Consider the following 19,461-nt stretch of genomic DNA (forward strand, 5'->3'; position numbering starts at 1 on the left):
ATCTGAATCTTTCAGAAATTTTATCACAACAAAAATTGAATTGTTCTTTAGCAAAATCACTATCCTTAGTTTTTCCAGCAAATTCTTTTAAAAAAAACACACTTTATGTGCTATAATGATTTTTTCTTCGGTCTTTAGAACTCCAAATTTCTTTAAAAGAATTTTCCAAACGATTTCCAGATTAAAAAAATTGAGAAAAAAAACTGCTAATCCTCCCTAACTGCACCTCTTTTAGCACAGGTACATTTCCGAACAAGCCGCTATGATAAGCTAATTTCGCTTAAAGCACCCTCACTAACGACCTACTAAAATTACAATATTTTCCCACATGCCTTTAATTATGTTCATCTTCTTTATCAACTGACTCATTAGGATAGAGAGAGCAATTTTCTACATGCAGTTTATGCATTCAACTCTCACATTACGTCAAAAGACCAGCTTCTTTATTACCGGTACTAGATAAAAAAGCAAGCCTTTCTCTGGCACTCAAGAGACAATATTCCATTCTTGGACGCATTATAACGCCAATGTCAATTTTCTCGCATGAGATGCGGTAGTTAATTCGTTTGGTATTGATTCGCTGATTCAATTGTCATTTTCTTTTATCTGTATTTTTTGCTACTAAATTTGTCTCGTGGTGCTAAGATGATTTAGTAGCGTTCTCCCCTCACAGACGTTGTTTTCATTTCAGTTCTCCTCTTTCCTATCACCCCCCCCTTCGGCTATTTTCTTTCTTGATGATGATCCTTCCTTCTGGCTTATATCTCGCTTAATTACTATTGATTGGATGATGCTCTTTTGTGCGTCTGTGGCAACAATGGCAGACAATAATGTAAACGGTCCGGACTTGAAATATTGCCCTTTCCGGCTTTTGTTTGTGCGACTTTTTCTTGTGTCTTTCGTGCTGGGAGGAAGATTATGGGAGTTACATCCCTCTTCCTCCCCCCCCCACCTCCTGATTTCTGCATTGCGCAGTGTTTACGAGTCGTCGGTTTGCAATAACATATTGCATACTCTTATTTCTGGAAATAACAAGTTCCAAATGCTGTTCCTCTATGACTGTGTGCTATATTGAAAGTTTCTAAATATATTGCACTAATCTTTGTTATGAAATCGCGATAGAAAATCCAAATAATACTATATAATTAATGTCGCATTTTATAAAGTAAATTTATTTCTAATAATAGTAAAACTGCGTATGCGTCTCTCTCTCTCTCTCTCTGTCTCTCTGTCTGTCTGTCTGTCTCTCTGTGTGTGTGTGTGTGTGTGTGTGTGTGTGTGTGTGTGTGTGTGTGTGTGTGTGTGTGTGTGTGTGTGTGTGTGTGTGTGTGTGTGTGTGTGTGTGTGTGTGTGTGTGTGTGTGTGTGTGTGTGTGTGTGTGTGTGTGTGTGTGTGTGTTTTAACACTTTATACACCAGAAAATTAGGCAGAAAAAATGCTTCATTTGCTTTTCATTCATTTTTTTTTAATTGTATTTGATTAAAAAGTGCTTAAAATTTTGAATTTTTTTTTCATATTAACTTATTTGTTTTTAAATTCCAAACATTACCTATTAAATAATATGTTTTTCTTTGCCATGTATTTTTTTTTTCCATTTTTGATGAATTTTTAAAGCAAATCTTAAGCTTATTTTACAGTAACACATTTCCTATTTGAAGCAAAATTCAAATCTTTTTATCATTGCTGCTATTAATGTTTCATTCTATCTTTTTCCTCTCATTGTTGATGATCAAAATATAAGAATTCTGCTTATTCATACAAGCAGAATAGGTTTCAATAAAAAATTTCAAATTTTGATATACATGCAATTAGGGTTTAACATCAGAATCAAGCAGTGATGAGACAGTTGGATAGTCTTTCCATTTTTGAACACTGCTACTCTTTCCTGTTATATATTTGAATGCATGAAGATACAGACACAAAATTTGAGAAATGAATATAATGGTATCAGGTTTCTAAAATAGTATCAAATATATCTATCAAATGAATACATAAGAATATTTTGCTCGGGAAGCCATTAAAATCAAATTTCACAAGATATTTAAATGAATTTTTTTTCGGCCGACGCCGAGAATGTGATCGCGGTTAACACTGTCATTATCTTGGACTGCCTGGGTTGCTTTAAATGGACAGTTACTTTTCCAGATCTGACTTGAAATCTCTTAAACGATCATAAACCTCTTAAAAACTCTTAGACGATCATAACTCAATTGTTGGCAACAAGAGTTATGAAAGCAGAATGGATAATAAATAAACGAATTCATTTGGATGTGACAGACATTACTGATACTCTTAAGAAGAAAGTTTAACAAAATTGAGAAATGACAATGCTATGGTGAAGGTGAAAATATCACGCCTCTTCTTCGTAAAATTTTGAAGACTTTGTGATCTTTCTTTGATTCATACCAAGAAATACATGTTGATGATTCCAACAAGGACTGATGGGCTGAAGAAAATTATCTAACAAAAGCCGAAATCAGTCAAGCAATTGGAAATTTAAAATCCAGCGTGCATCATCATTCAACAGACTTTTTACAAAAACAGTACAAGATTTTAAATTTCAGTCAGGAACAATATATTGATGAGATATTTAGGAATGATTGTTTATAAGTATCAATTAAGAAATTTTTTAACAATTTTTGAGATAAATTATAGATATCCCTGAGATAAATTAGATTTTTTTTCCTTTTCCTTTTGATGTAATAAAAATATATTCGATTTTACCCAATTTCGTTATGATCATTAAACGGTAAATATTATCAAAATTCTTAAGACCTGAATTTGTGTTATTGTCTACCATTAACCTCGATGAACTAACTGGTTGCAAGAGCTGTTAATATAGCACTAAGTGGCACTATACTTTTGATCTCTGTTGTCGTAAAAATACGGCTGGAGATATTTTGATCGCCTTTATTAAATCGGCATAGCAGCTTTGAGTTATAGTGATTAGAAAAAAATTTGATATATAAAGTCCAGCCTTGCTTGATTGTCACTAATTTCGGTTTCGTTTACATTCTCTCGATATTTAGCTAGCAATATCTAGAGAATACATCGGTTGATATTTTTTTTCTGCTGTCATTCATATCAATCCTTTCATCTTTTGTCACTTATCAGAGAAAAATACACGTTTTTCAGCGAAATCAGCTCTTGCAGATTAGTCTTTTTCGCTAATGTTGATTACTTTGACTAATGATCACTCAGCAATATAAATTGATTAAACAAGCAAAAGTATACCTTTCTTAATTTTATAATAAAAATAGAGAATTTAATGGCTATTTCGCAAATATTAAGGACTTACTGATTTTTTTCCACATCTGTTATGAATAATCTCGTATTCGGACCAAATGTGGGGGGAAAATAAAAAAAAATGATTATAAACCGATTTTGAAGATTAGTTGGCATGCCTGCAATATTAGTTATTTTTTATTTCAATTTATTGGTTTAGATATAATTTCATATTCAGGATTCCATTAAATTGTGAAATGTTAAAACTCTCTGTTATTTTTATTATATTACATAGTACATTCCGTATCATTTTCTATAGAGAGTCTCATGACATTACGACTATTAAACACATTATAATGAACCTTTTAGAACTGCTTTATTTAATTGTTCACTGGCATACAAATGTTTATTGCAGCAGTCGCCAATCTGGCTGACAAAAAAAGTGGACAATAGAAGACAATCTTTGCATCCACAATAATCCTATGGCCACCATTAGAATTCACATACAAATACTCTACGCTCATCATATAATATTCCATATGACAGATGACTTAGAGTAAGCACATATAATTCAGGTGGGTAGTTGTAAATGAGAGATAAGAGGTACTGCACATTCTAAAATATCGGAAAAACAGAATTGAGTTACATTGGGGCAATATTTGACATGCTTGGAATATCACGGTATCTCATTAATGTGACGTCATTCCTAATTCAATGAATAAGTTACAACCATGTTTTATTACTTAGAAGATTATTACTCACATGATATTAATAGAATCACATGATCTTTTTTAGGTGCTATCTGAACTATTTAAAGATAATGATTAAAATTATGGGGATAAAATTAATGATTAAATAACTGAGGGGAGGAGGGAATCAGAGTAATATCATCGTCCAGACTAGAAAATATAGAAATTTGTTTGTCATTGAAATAATTTTATTTCTTAGAATCAAATAAATTTGTTTAATTTTTAGACAAAAATCCCATTTTGGAATTAATATGATGACTATTAGAAATAACCTGGTATATTAAGAGGTTCAATATACATCAAACTCATTCATACGAAGTTTCATCAGTAAAATTCAGCCTAAAATTAACAGTCTTCTGATATGCGAGTCTCCATGATCAGGGGCTGAAGTCTGAGATTCACGAATTCAATAACCTGGAGAATCATGAATTCAAGAACCTACAACACAACAAATTCGCCTTGTATAGAGACTTGGTGTGTGATAAATCTACCTATATGTGGCCAACATTCTCTCGTTGATGTGAATCGGGAATTTGAATCATTTATTCAAGTATCATTCTCATCTTTTAATCATGTTTCAAAATTACAGCATCCATTTCCGAATATATTTCATGAAATTTCTAATAGACCACAAGCATCAAATCTATCTTAATTAACTTTTATCCTCAAAAGTCAATACTGTTTCATTCTTACCTCAGTGCCGTAGAAATTTTAAGCCATTTTAAAATAGAGAATTTGAATGCGTTTAATTATAGGAAAAGTTTCAAATAACATTCGTAAAATCCAAAACTTTTTTTATTTAATTGAATATTAATATCAATATTTCAAACAAACCCTGTATTAAGGAAAGTCAAAGATTAATTCTTCTATTTTTAATTCAATTTGTCCGAAGCAATTAAGAATTCGAGCGAAGCGTTTAATTGCTTCCTTCATTAAAGCAATTCTTTCGTTCATAATATTGGAGAATCTAATTAATTTCACAGGAAGTGTTTTTTAAGTGTCGCGCTATGACTGTTAGGTAACCTTATGACTTTCTGACTTTTAAATTCGAGTCATTAGTTTAATTAAAGTTAGTCCAAAAAGAATGAAGAAACTTAGCTGATTTTTTTATACACTGCTTGAATTCTTCCTAACTTAAAGAGTGAATTGTATATTATGAAAAATTTGAGTATATATTGGTACAATAACAAATGCCAAATGTTTTAATTCAAGAGAAATTATTTCAAAAAGAGAGTGCTTTAAATAAATGATTATCAAAAATGTATTCGTTTTTCAGGTTGGAATATTTTTAGTAAAAGGAATGAATATTGGTTATGCATTCATAACTAGTATTCATTCCTCGGATACTGATATTTTTTGGATTTTTTTTCTACATCATAAATAATCTAATTATAAATAAATTGAGGTACAAGGAGAACTTCTCAAAGAAATGATAATAGATATATTGAAAAGCATTAATAACATAAACAAATGTATTGAGTGTTAGCAAATTTAATAAAAATTGTTTTTTTATCGGAATACTTAAAAATAGAAATATTTTATTTTAGTTTGTATATATTTTTAGCCTTTAATTTATAAATTCTTAACATAATTATTGTGACATCTTCACGTCAACTTTTTTTCTCAAATTCATTATTAGATACTCATGCTCGTTTGGAATCAAACTTTGATAAATTAATTGATTATCTTATAATTAAGTTCTAATATTATAAAAATAATGTATTGTTTCGGAGAATAAATACTCAAAAAAATTCAAGCACATCAAATGTTTTAAAAAAATCTATCACAAGATTCAGCCTTTACAAATCTGAAACAAGTAAAGTTAAATGAAAGTTATAAAAATAAAAATTGGAATAAGAAAATTCCAAGTTATTATGTCCCAAGATAAATTTTATTGTGCACTTATTTCATTTGTATATATTTTAAACTCTTTAAAAAATTATAAGAAACAAATTACCTTTATACATGAATATAAATTTTTATTGGATTATACTATTAAATTTAAATTTATACAGTATTTTTATTGGCAATAAGCACATTTCAGTAGAGCCTCATTGAATTTGATATTATTTTTGCATTTTTAAATATAATAACATTTAAAAAATATGTATTGTTCAAAGTCGTTACAAATTTCGCCAAAAGATTTCGCCACTTATTTGAAAAAATAAATAACAAAATTTTCAATATAACGCACCATACTTCTCCAAAATATTTTCTTTGAGGTTTCCAAAGAAAATTAGCTCATAACCGTGTCAGCTTTGATATAGACTAACAAGCTTTACAGATGTAACATTCAACTTCTTCAATACTTTGAGAATTTTACTGATGCACCACTTGTCTTTGAAGTATTCTCAGGAAAAAAGTCGAAGATTCAAATCCGGTGAATGAGAGGGGACAATCTATGATGCTTTTTATATGATTGCGATTTTGAAGGATAGTGACAAGATCATGAAAACAAATATTGCAAGCATACAATGTGGCTTTGCATATACCATAGCATAAATCACAATATGTGACTAGAATTTTCCAAAGCATTTTATTACCACAAATCCATGCGGCTTTAGTAAAAAAAGACTAATTATTTCTTTAGAGGGCATAACGGTCCATCATTTTTCCTGGATCCAGAGATGATCGATTAGCTTAAGGGAACTTTTTTCCCTCAAATTCGCCAATTTTGCCTCACGATGTAGTCAATGTTAAAATGCGCTTAATCTGAAATCCAAATAGATGCCAAATCAATACACTACCATCTGATTTTAGAAGGAAATCGCTCTTTTATAGGTATGCAAATATTTAGAGATTGGTGGGATTTTTTTTCTTTTGAGTGAGAATAATTAGGAGAATTTCTTCCGTTGAATATTTTCATAGTCTATACATAGATGCAATACTTCTTCCCTAAGACTGAAATCACTTTGTACCGCATATTGAACAACGTGAACACTACTGCCGAATGCAGTCGTCAACGGTCGCTGCAGTTCGTTGAAATATAACAAAGCTTACACTGTATTCTTCTCCAGCCCTATGGCCATACTGAAATTTCATTGAAAATTCCGCACAGTTTGCGCAGCATTAAAACAACAATGGAATTCTAGCTCAAGAAATATCTCTGTATAAAAAATATAACACCTTTACACAACAAGCATGCAATATCAAAACAGCAAGAACTATAACTCTTCAACAGAAGAGTATTGTTTCAAACCTGTAATTTCTTTCCCAGCACGAATAGTGTCATTGTAAGAAAGACCGTTGTACGATCTGTCCTGTGCACGCTGAGCGGGTGACGCGTCAATGACCTCAGAGCTTGGCGACAAACTTGGCGATTATTTGGCAGCTTTGGGGACAAACTGGATCATACTGGAAAGTTCGAGAAGTTTCACGATCCATCCAGTAGGAACCGAGATACACCCAGAGACGTCCTGATTGGTCTGGAAGATTCTAGCCCCGCTCCCCTGAACCATAAAAGACAGGCACTCTCAATCTGCGGCGAAGTCATGTGTGAGACTAGTTGGAGTCACCGGCAAGTAAAAGAATTGGAGGGTTAGACAGCAAGCAAGCTGCTGCACTAGTGATTAAATGAGCTGCGTTATTACAATTGATTGGCGGTATTTGTAGAAAAAAAAATTTGTAACAGTATATAGTATGACCCAGGGGTGAATTTCCAACTGGGTAGCTGCTTAGGACGTCTAAGTTGAGAGGGAATTGCAAGTAGGTCAATCAAAAATCTGTATTTTACAAGTTGGTAAATAAGTAAGTTTGTAAAAAATATAAACTCAAGAAATGATAAAATATTAGGATAGTATTAACACTCTTATCACTATAATTGGCCATGTCCCTATATGCTTCAATACATTTACTCAATTACTAAAAGATTTCTTAATCTGAACTTCTACTTTAAAATTATTGCGTACAAGTATGGATGACGGGAAGCCTGAAGTAATTATAGATAAATAATAAAAAATACATATTCATAAAGTTAAAAAGAATATTAACGGAAAATAAATTATTAATACATTTAAAATGTGAAATTAAATTAAACCATCTTATTAAAAGAGGGGCCTCATCATGTGACGCAAAATACCCACGTCCATCTCTGTTATGACACAAAATAAGGGAGATGGATGTTGACTCACTGATCTATTTGTTGCAACACACAATTTTTCCTCAACAAGCACTAACAGATGTACAACCAATTACAAACAAATGGACGTTTTTTATTTCCACTATTCCTTCAAGAGATAATTTGTAGTTCCTCCTCGTGGTAAAATTTGAACGTTATATAATTTTCAGAACTTATTGCTTTCTAATCAAATTTCTGCTTCCAATCATACCATAATTATTCACGAACAGAATAAATCAATCATTCTTGTAAACCTAATTTATGCAATACTCATTAAACATTTTTGATTGCGTTAAGAACCTAAAAATATTTCATCAGTTGGAAAAGTGCTTGGGAATCTCATTTAGCATTATGTTTTCGACACCAGCATTAATCATTAGTGAAGAAAGTTAACTTTCTTGTAATATTAAATAATCAAAAATGAATGATTGAATGGATTTGAAATCGTTAGAATCATATTAAAAATATTAAGTCAAAATGATAAACTATGCAGGGTTGAAAGAAAAGGAAAAAATATTGTCATGTAGGTTCGTTAGTGTGGAACTCAATGACACATGCACAAGAAGTAGAGCTAAACCAATTTATTAACTCAACTCTGAACTGAGAATACAGTGAGGGGCAAATCTGCTTTTATACTAGCAGGGAAAGTTCCAGAATACTTTTCTGGAGACAGTAAGAAAAGTCCAGAACACTTGTCTGGTAAACTAAAGAAGTGTCTAGTATCTTCTGGAACATGAAATAAAGGAAAACATAAAATCAAGCAATTAAACATTTACATATACTATGAACCGTATTGTCTCCAGCGGGATTAGAACCCACGGTCTCTTGATTATAAGACCAGTGTCATGATCAGTCGGCCATGGAGATTCGACTGTCTTTCTTCAATGTGGCAATATGTTCTCACGTAGATTCTATAGTATAGAACTGAATGGCGCACACAAGAGGTAGAGCTAAACCAATTTATTAACCCAACTCAGAATACAGTGACTGACATATCTTCTGCTTTTATACTAGCAGGGAAAGTTCCAGAATACTTTTCTGGAGACAGTAAGAAAAGTCCAGAACACTTGTCTGGTAAACTAAAGAAGTGTCTAGTATCTTCTGGAACATGAAATAAAGGAAAACATAAAATCAAGCAATTAAACATTTACATATACTATGAACCGTATTGTCTCCAGCGGGATTAGAACCCACGGTCTCTTGATTATAAGACCAGTGTCATGATCAGTCGGCCATGGAGATTCGACTGTCTTTCTTCAATGTGGCAATATGTTGTCACGTAGATTCTATAGTATAGAACTGAATGGCGCACACAAGAGGTAGAGCTAAACCAATTTATTAACCCAACTCAGAATACAGTGACTGACATATCTTCTGCTTTTATACTAGCAGGGAAAGTTCCAGAATACTTTTCTGGAGACAGTAAGAAAAGTCCAGAACACTTGTCTGGTAAACTAAAGAAATGTCCAGTATCTTCTGGAACATGAAATAAAGGAAAACATAAAATCAAGCAATTAAATATTTACATATACTATGAACCGTATTGTCTCCAGCGGGATTAGAACCCACGGTCTCTTGATTATAAGACCAGTGTCATGATCAGTCGGCCATGGAGATTCGACTGTCTTTCTTCAATGTGGCAATATGTTCTCACGTAGATTCTATAGTATAGAACTGAATGGCGCACACAAGAGGTAGAGCTAAACCAATTTATTAACCCAACTCTGAACTGGGAACATAGTGACTGACAAATCTTCTGCTTTTATACTAGCACGAAAAGTTCCAGAATACTTTTCTGGAGACAGTAAGAAAAGTCCAGAACACTTGTCTGGTAAACTAAAGAAATGTCCAGTATCTTCTGGAACATGAAATAAAGGAAAACATAAAATCAAGCAATTAAATATTTACATATACTATGAACCGTATTGTCTCCAGCGGGATTAGAACCCACGGTCTCTTGATTATAAGACCAGTGTCATGATCAGTCGGCCATGGAGATTCGACTGTCTTTCTTCAATGTGGCAATATGTTCTCACGTAGATTCTATAGTATAGAACTGAATGGCGCACACAAGAGGTAGAGCTAAACCAATTTATTAACCCAACTCTGAACTGGGAACATAGTGACTGACAAATCTTCTGCTTTTATACTAGCACGAAAAGTTCCAGAATACTTTTCTGGAGACAGTAAGAAAAGTCCAGAACACTTGTCTGGTAAACTAAAAAAATGTCCAGTATCTTCTGGAACATGAAATAAAGGAAAACATAAAATCAAGCAATTAAATATTTACATATACTATGAACCACATTGTCTCCAGAGGGATTAGAACCCACGGTCTCTTGATTATGAGACCAGTGCCATGACCATTCGGCCATGCAGATTCGACTGTCTTTCTTCAATGCGGCAATATATAAAAAAAACATTATGGTTGTTAAGTTATTATCTTTATTTGAGGATATTTTTGAAATTTATTATTTGCATGTTTTATTCCACATACATATAGATAAATAAATTCTGATGAGTTCTTGCTTGAACACATATGCTAATTAGGTGCACAGTTTTTTTATTTATATTTATTAATGAAATTCATTGAACCTGATAGATTCATTTAACAATTTAGAAAATAAATATAAAAAACTGATTATTTAAATACCCATTCTTCTCTAATACTGTAATTGCAAAAACGGGCCTTTTATCCTTCTTTGAACAAAACCCGTTTTCTTCTAAACAAATAGTCAAAGTTCTTTCTAAACTTAATTTCTCAGCTTTTACTTTAAAAGGAGCAAGTATTTAATTCTTTTTCATTATTTAAAAAGGAAAATTATCTCAGATTAAGAGAGCGAGCACGAAATTCTGAAGCAATCTGAGTTTTAGACTTGTTTTGCACTGACTAACGTCTGCTAAATTTTAATCCTTTCAGATAATTGCAAGGTTTTAAAAAATATTTGGTCATAAAAATAAAATATACATATTTCTATTTGACTTTCATAAATTTACCATTAGAGAAAACGACAAAAGTTAATGAAGAATAATGGAAAAAAATCTCAATACTTAAATGAGATTATATATTTCATTCAATTCATGTTAATTGATACTCCTCAAAAAAGCAGCGTCAATTTCATTTTCGAACCAACTGTGCTTCATGCAAAATATAATACGAAAAACCAGAAGATATAGAAACAAGAGGATAGTTTTATCTTGGATGATATGTTATGCGATTATGATTCTAGTAAAATGATTGCATCAATGGTATAAAAATTTAAAATGCATTAACCATCATAACACAAAAAAATGTGCCGGTCTTTTGGGCCACGGACAAGATCTGGCTCATTAAAATGCGAAATCCTAAAAATATTTTCATAGTAATTATTAAAGAAATTATTTTTTGACAAAACTGTCATAAATAACGAAAATCAAGTGTGTTCACGAGAATCAAATGTGTCTCACGAGACCTTTTAGATCAAAATAGTTATGTAAACTGGTCAAATCGTTTGTGAGTCAAAACACGAATGCATCTATAATATTGTAAAGAATTTGACTTGAAAATTTCCGGGAGATAGAGCACCGTATTGGTGTAGATCAAAAATGTGATGACATCACACCGGTAGTACGTTTGGCAAACGGAGATTTCTTTCGGCGAGAGTCAGCGTGGTGTGGTGTGGTGTTGTGTTGTGTTATGTGATGTTGAAAGTAAAATTCATTGAAGCCTTGTGATAGTGTTCTATCTTGTGGATTAAGATGATGGTCGTGGGAATGGATATACAAATATTGTAATGTATTAATTTCCTGTTGTTTATATGTTTTGAATGTTTTTGTTTTTTATGTTATGTGTTTTATGCTGTGTGTTTTGTCCGACTGTGATGTTATAAATAAGAAAGATAAAGACAAATTTGGCCTATTCACTCGGCTTATTTTCATGACATCACAATATTATTTATTCGCAGTTGCAAACTTTTAGCAGTATAGTTAAGAGGAAAGTAATGGTATGAAATCGCTCATATCATATTCATACAAATAATTGTTATGCATAATGCTCATATATATTTTAGTAATAATTGTTCATAAGAATTTTAGTTTAACATACAATTTTATACATTTTCAAAAGAAATAAAAGTAGTTACGTGAAGAAAAAACAACTTTTCCAGAAATTAATGTATAATATACCAGCCAAGATTAGTTCCAGGCTTGCATTGATGAAGATGAACCGAATGTAGCGATTTATCTTCTAATAGTTCAGCAGATAATGATAAATCATCGTTAAAAATGAAAAACCATTTGTTATAATATTGAAGAACAACAGTCTATTTTTTTACAGTGGAACATATTTTATCAGTAGTTAAGCATTTACATGGTCAGTATGAATCGTCTTAGAGCTTCAGATAAAAAAAAAAGATTTCACGTGAAGCATATGTGATTCATATGGTCAGTATGAATAGTCTTAGAGCTTCAGATTTAAAAAAAAAATTTCACGTGAAGCATATGTGATTCATATGGTCAGTATGAATAGTCTTAGAGCTTCAGATAAAAAAAACAAAAGATTTCACGTGAAGCATATGTGATTCATATGGTCGGTATGAATAGTCTTAGAGCTTCAGATAATAAAAAAAGATTTCACGTGAATCACATGTGATTCATATGGTCAGTATGAATAGTCTTAGAGCTTCAGATAAAAAAACAAAAGATTTCACGTGAAGCATATGTGATTCATATGGTCAGTATGAATAGTCTTAGAGCTTCAGATAAAAAAAAAGATTTCACGTGAATCACATGTGATTCATATGGTCAGTATGAATAGTCTTAGAGCTTCAGATAAAAAAAAGCAAAACATTTCACGTGAAGCATATGATTCGTATGGTCAGTATGAATCGTCTTAGAGCTTCAGATAAAAAAAAAAGATTTCACGTGAAGCATATGTGATTCATATGGTCAGTATGAATAGTCTTAGAGCTTCAGATAAAAATAAGCAAAACATTTCACGTGAAGCATATGTGATTCGTATGGTCTGGATGAATACATAAATTGTGAGACACACTTGTTTCACGTGGCAATTAACGCATTAGAAACTACCTGAATTATTTCACCTACAGTCCGATTTCCTTTAACGATATCATCATTTTTTTCGATATTAAGGAGATTTAGAATATGATTTTAAAGAATAATTCACTTTTACTTTGGGATTTCCAAATCATTTTCTTTACTATTTTCATTAAAATCGTGATACTTTATAGCACTTTTCTCTCCAAATCTTTTTTTAAACTTCAATAAATTCTACAAAATTGCATTTTGTGCAACAATCTTTTGCAGAATTTTTTTTTATTTATTTCTCAAGAAACAAAAGCAAACAAGAACAGTTACCAAAAGTTTTCTGGTTAATAAGCTTGTTAGCTTGGAGCGAAACCATTATTCTCTTATTCAGAGCATCAAGCTGTAATTATAGCAGACTGCTGTTCGGGAACAAAAAAATATCAGCCAACTAATACCTTGACAACAGCAGCAAAAATAAATAAATAAATAAAACCGAGACATGGCAAACCACCTACATTTTCTGAAACTTCCTTTCATACTGCTTGATCTCAACAATAAAAATGTTTCTGTCCCGAAATGTCTGAAATACCTTTCTTCGAAAGGATGAAAATAAATGGGAAATTCGGCAAAGACTTCGAAGAATGTTATGCGACTGCTTAAAACTTTGTGTTAAAAATTTGCTTTTGAAACATTTTAACAAGATAATGCTCACAGACTGGAAACCATCTATAAATTTCGACATTCGTGTGTTAAAATAATTTAAAATTTTCGAAAAAAAAAACGTTAGACCTACAGCTACCAAATTTGGTATGTAGTAAGTTCTTGAGCAGCAGGTGCTAAATAAAAAGAACATTTCAAAAGTTTAATTAAATTTTCAATTGTAAATCAGTTGAGATTTTAATGTTTTTCTTTAGTAATTTCAGAGCAAATTCTTTCATAAAAACCATTTTTACTCCATTTAGAAACTCAAAAATAAGTTTATTACTAAAATGCATTTTACGATTTAACTTTTCATGTTTTTTATTTAAAACATTTATATTTATATACACATTGAAACGATATTAAATGCATTCTGTTATGCTCACATCATCATAATTAAGAGGAAACTTTAAAAAACTATAAAGGCAGATGATTTAAGTCATAGAATATATAGAGAATTTACGTAACTAAGTGAAAGATTTTTTTTAATTTCGTTCTATTTGACGGAACAAGGAAAGGGATTTTAATTTCAATTCAACAACGGAATTTATTGTTGAAAATTAAGTGAAAAGTAATTTTAAATTTATCAAAATTCAGATGGAATGTGTACGATTGGAATGATATGATTAAAAGAGCAATTTTTTAATTTTAAAATAGAGGGAAAATCAATTTTGTGCAAGTCAATTTTTTAATATTTTCTAGAATTATAGTGGAAAAATAACAAAATGTCACTTAATTTTTGATAAATTAAAATTCTTATCACACTCCAAGATCATATTTCCAAATCCAAACTAAAACTTTGCAAAATATGGTAGTAGCACCAGGTCTAACAGATGGTCCTGAAGAAGGCCAATGGACATGTTTACACAAACATTTATATTTATTGTAAGTTGAGATAGATAGTTAATTCATACTTCAATGAATGAAGCCATTTGAAACTTTTAAACTTAAGAGCAAACAATGTACAAATATGATAAAATAGCATTTCAATAGTCAAAACGTTATAATCTTCACTACTTTAGAGCAATTATAGATGAAAATTTAAATTTCTTATATATATTTATTCTATTATTCTTCGATTGTATTAAAAATGCTTATTAGAAGCACGCCTTTTCAAAAAGAGTTAATTTTCTATTCAATTTTCAATTCATTTCATTCTAAAAAACAAATTCGTATAGCGAATTGTATTATCTAAGTGAAACCAATATTTCACTTTGTTACAAATAAAAACCGAATAAAAATGCCAGCACATTTATAAATGAAAATATTACGGTAATCCGTTTTCTTAGATCTTGAACAGGAGTGGAAAGGAACGCCATAATTTAAAATAAAACATTGCCACTCTTTTTCTTAAGAAATTTCTTTATGAATGTACTTAACTTCTTAATACCAGTGTTTGTTTCCGTATATTTTTCCCCTTCTGAGAATATGCCACTCACAGACCATCTGCGTTCAAACTCACTAGAAAAATAAACAGAAATGAAAAAGTGAGTGTAGCCTACTAGAATCTCTGCTTTAAGATGTACGACAAATCTTATTTTTTCTCTTTAACACTTGGTTTACTTAAATCTTTCCCGTTAGTTTGGTTTCTTTATGGTATACTTATTACTCTTTCTTATAACTCGATAAGATAGACTACTCTTGAGTATTAAGGAAATAATTTTTCTCTGTACGGAAAGCAAATATATATATGTAAAAACAGGATATGTTATAGGAAAACATTAAAGTATGTAACTACATTTAGAATTAATTTTTCGAAAAATGTTATGAAATTTTTATACCTTAGATTTTTTCTATCAAATAGAATGAAATGTACTTACGTAATAGCTCAAAAAGAAACGATTTAAATATATTTAATTTGATACGTAATAGTGTGACTTTAACTGTAATACTATGCAACAATTTTTGGTTTCAACCTGTCAGAAAAAAGGCACTTCAAATACATATTCGGTTTTCTACTACTAGTGTGCTAGCCGTATCCCGGCGAATAATTACTAAAAAAATTGCCTAAGACTGTATGCTAATGGGCTGTTTCGTAGCGTACGATTAGTGTAACTCTTTATACAATATGGAATGATATCTTGTGACTATAACTACAGTTTTGTGCCCAATTTTGTTTTCAAACGACTAAAAACAAGACGTCCAAAATACATGTCTAACGGAAAGTGATATTTTATTCCAAGAATATTCCCGATAACACGGGGCATAGGTACTTAAAATTTACACAAAGCCAAAACTGTACACTAAAAGAGCACTTATAATCAACACTAACACAAGCAGATAACAAATATTTATATAAAAAATCGTTATAACAGCGAAAACAACTATAGAGCTCTTGAAGACTACCTTTCAAAGCAAGAATGGTTGAATCAACTTATCCCCTAAGATTTATTAGATTTTCACGTCATGGAATTTTCTAGAAGAATTTCATGATCTGGGTTTTTAGTAAAGATAAAACCAAAATTATCAAATTTTCTAGCAGCTTCCTTTTTGTTGCTAAATATTTATCAGTGTCAGGCCTTATTGAACAGTATTTCAAAAATAAGAAAATTAACTATCAACAGCTCATTCGTTTACATTGCTTACTAAATTTATAAAAATTTGTTCAAAAAATTTTCATGACCTTCAATATGTTTTACTTCTTTTTAGCTAAGTTATCAGAAACTATCGAATTACTTCGAAAAAACACCTGTTTGATCTTTATATGGCCTTGGAAAAACTTCAGGATTTAAAAAGAGCACCGAAAAGTGAAAAAGGCTTAAAATATGAACGATTCTACATTACATTTCACATTAATTATAGAAAGTGAATTGCATTTCAGATTTATAAACACTTTCAAAGAAAATTCTTTGGGATGCTATGACCATTATGATGTTTCTGGAAATAAATTCATTTCTATAAAAAATTTTGATAAAAATGTTTAGAACACGTTTATAAATCGCCATACTTATAGATATACTTTATTAACATTTAAAAGTATACAAAGTATACTTTTAATGTTGAAGAACAAAATAACAATAAAAAAATAGATAAAAAGTTTTCATAACTTTGCAAGATTTGTTCAAACTTATAAGATATTCCATGGCATTTTTCATTAATTTCGCCAGATCAGTTATGAATCATTTTTTTAAAATGAAGCACTTCAACAAATTAAAAATATTGTTATACATGCAAAGATTGTAAACTTGACTTTGAAATAAAGAATCAGTGGTTTTTCCAAATCTACTGGATATCTATAAATTATTTCGGCTGTGCTATTTTTATAAATGTCGATTTTTTTTTCATTCATTGTGCATTACATTGACTGGAAAGTATTATAAAATCGCGTTGCCTAAGAGCAAACACACAAAACCATCATTTTTCACTTAGTTAAATTCTTCTAAGATATGAAAAAAATTCAGATAAACTTACTGGCACATAGAAAGACAAGAACAATTACACAATTCGTTTCTTAACGTTTCAGCAAAAGCAGAAAAGAATGATTTCCGAAGCGAAACGTATTATTAAAATAAAGCACTCCTGCTGTCTTAAGGAATGCTTGCTGAGATATGTATTTGCTTCTAAAATCCGATGCTTCATGTCGTGTTCTTTCTTCTTTATTTCAGCTTAGAATATGCTAGTCTCAGTCCATTTGCATGCAAAAGCATCAGAAAGAGAAACAAAAAAGAAGGAGAAAGTGAGCACAGCTAGTTAGAATCTTTTCTTCATGCAGATGTCGTACGTCGAATCTTATTCCAGTTTCTTTCTTCTTGTATTTGAACTACTTAAATCTTTTCCAATATTGACAGAGTGCGTTAGTAGTGTATGTTTTTTCATGGCTGTTGCTTCTTATTACTCAGAACGGAAGCTTTCCAAGATCTTAAGGCGGATATTTTCGTAGTCCAAGAAAAGCAGAAATCGTAAAGGATGCTCAGAAACAGTTCATAAGTCAATAAAAACAGTTAATGCCTTCGGAAAACTTTAAGAAAATTTATCGATTGTCTGATAGGCGGCTTAAACAAGAAAATAGGGTCGAATTGAGAGATAGTAAGACAGAAAATCTCGTAACTTTCAGGAAAGAAAGTTTCAAGAATAAAACCTCTTTAAGTTTTAAGCATAAGATGAGGTTTGAAAACATTGATATATTATTCATGACATATTTTAACAATGTGAAAAGGGGTAAAAATGCTAATAAAAGAGTTTTTGATTTTTAATGTATTAATTTAACAATTATGCCATGAATTATTTGTTCAAAACGCGATATAAATTAAAAGATTTGTTCACAGCTTTTTCAGCATACAGTTAAGAACTTCTTAGAAACTATTTTTACTTTCTCGTATACGTAGTATAGAGAAAAAAATAGTAATCATCAAAAATTCGAACTCGAGATTTTGACGAATCTCCACATTTTAGTCTCAGCTTCGGAGCCGGAGGGTTTCAGGTTCGTGACCCGATTCCACCCAAGAACCGCCGTGTAAGGGGGTCTGTCGCACGTTAAATCTGTCATGACCAAACTTCCTCCTGTTGGTGCGGTGTAGTGTGGAGAGGGAATGTCAGTTCAGGTGTCGTCCTCGTCACCTGACCTCGGTTCAAAATGACGAGGTCCGTCCCAAAATAGTCCTAGTGTTGCTTTAAAACGGGAAGTTAATATAACCAAACCAAACGTTTTAGACTTCCCTGAATTCGATAATCTTTTAAATTATTTTTGTCTCTGTTTGTGATAAAGATAACTCAAAAACGCTTGGAGCTAGATAGATGAAATTCGATATAATGCCTTTAAACCAAATTTGTAGATTTTTATGAATGTATAAGCAAAATCCTGTCAGAGGAAGTCTGTCCGTCCAGATGTTCAAATATAAGCTATCGTATTAACTATAAAATGAAGAGAGGTAGACAGATAAAATTAGATACACGAAATTAAAATCTAAAGTGTAGGAATTAACGAATTATTTAAATAATCATTTAACGAATTTTCAGCTTAATACAACAATTGGTTCACCATCCATCGTCTGTCGTCCAACAATTGGTTGACCATTTCAGAAACATGTAAAAGCGATAACTCAAAGTCGCAATGACTTCAGTAAATCAAATTTAGTTGGTGAATTTAGGACAACAAGTATATTTTTTGTCAAATTTTTGCTACAATCGGTTGGAAAAATCTCTTCTAAAAACAAATTCGATTTTAAGATACTATTAACCGCATGCCAAATATTAATTGCCAAGGATCGCAAGATAAATTCATTAAAAATGCTAAATCCATGCCAAAGGTTAATATTTCGTATCTATTGTACGCCAATGCCATGCAAGGAGCTCTCTGGGATAATATATATATCAAATAGAGCATGCAAGAAAGTTTTGGGGAGACCATTTCAGTGGTTATTATTAGTTAAGATTAGACTAGTCTATATTTATCTAGAGCGTGTAACTAACCTTATTTAATTCTGTGGTGAAAGCTTATAAACCAGTTAACAGCTACGCTGCACGAGCAATTGCTTTTGTATCATGGTCATGTTACTGGACTGCGAACCACAAGGTTCCAGGTTTTATCCTCGCTCATATCAAACCGCCACTGTTCTATTCTGTCCCTTCCATGTTCTTGTATTGTTTTAAAGCAAACAAGGTTTATTTTAGAAAGAGCCTCCTAATTTTTAATAATAATTGCTTTTA

Source organism: Argiope bruennichi, chromosome 3 (assembly GCF_947563725.1).
Source record: "Argiope bruennichi chromosome 3, qqArgBrue1.1, whole genome shotgun sequence".
In the NCBI taxonomy this organism is placed as follows: Eukaryota; Metazoa; Arthropoda; class Arachnida; order Araneae; family Araneidae; genus Argiope; species Argiope bruennichi.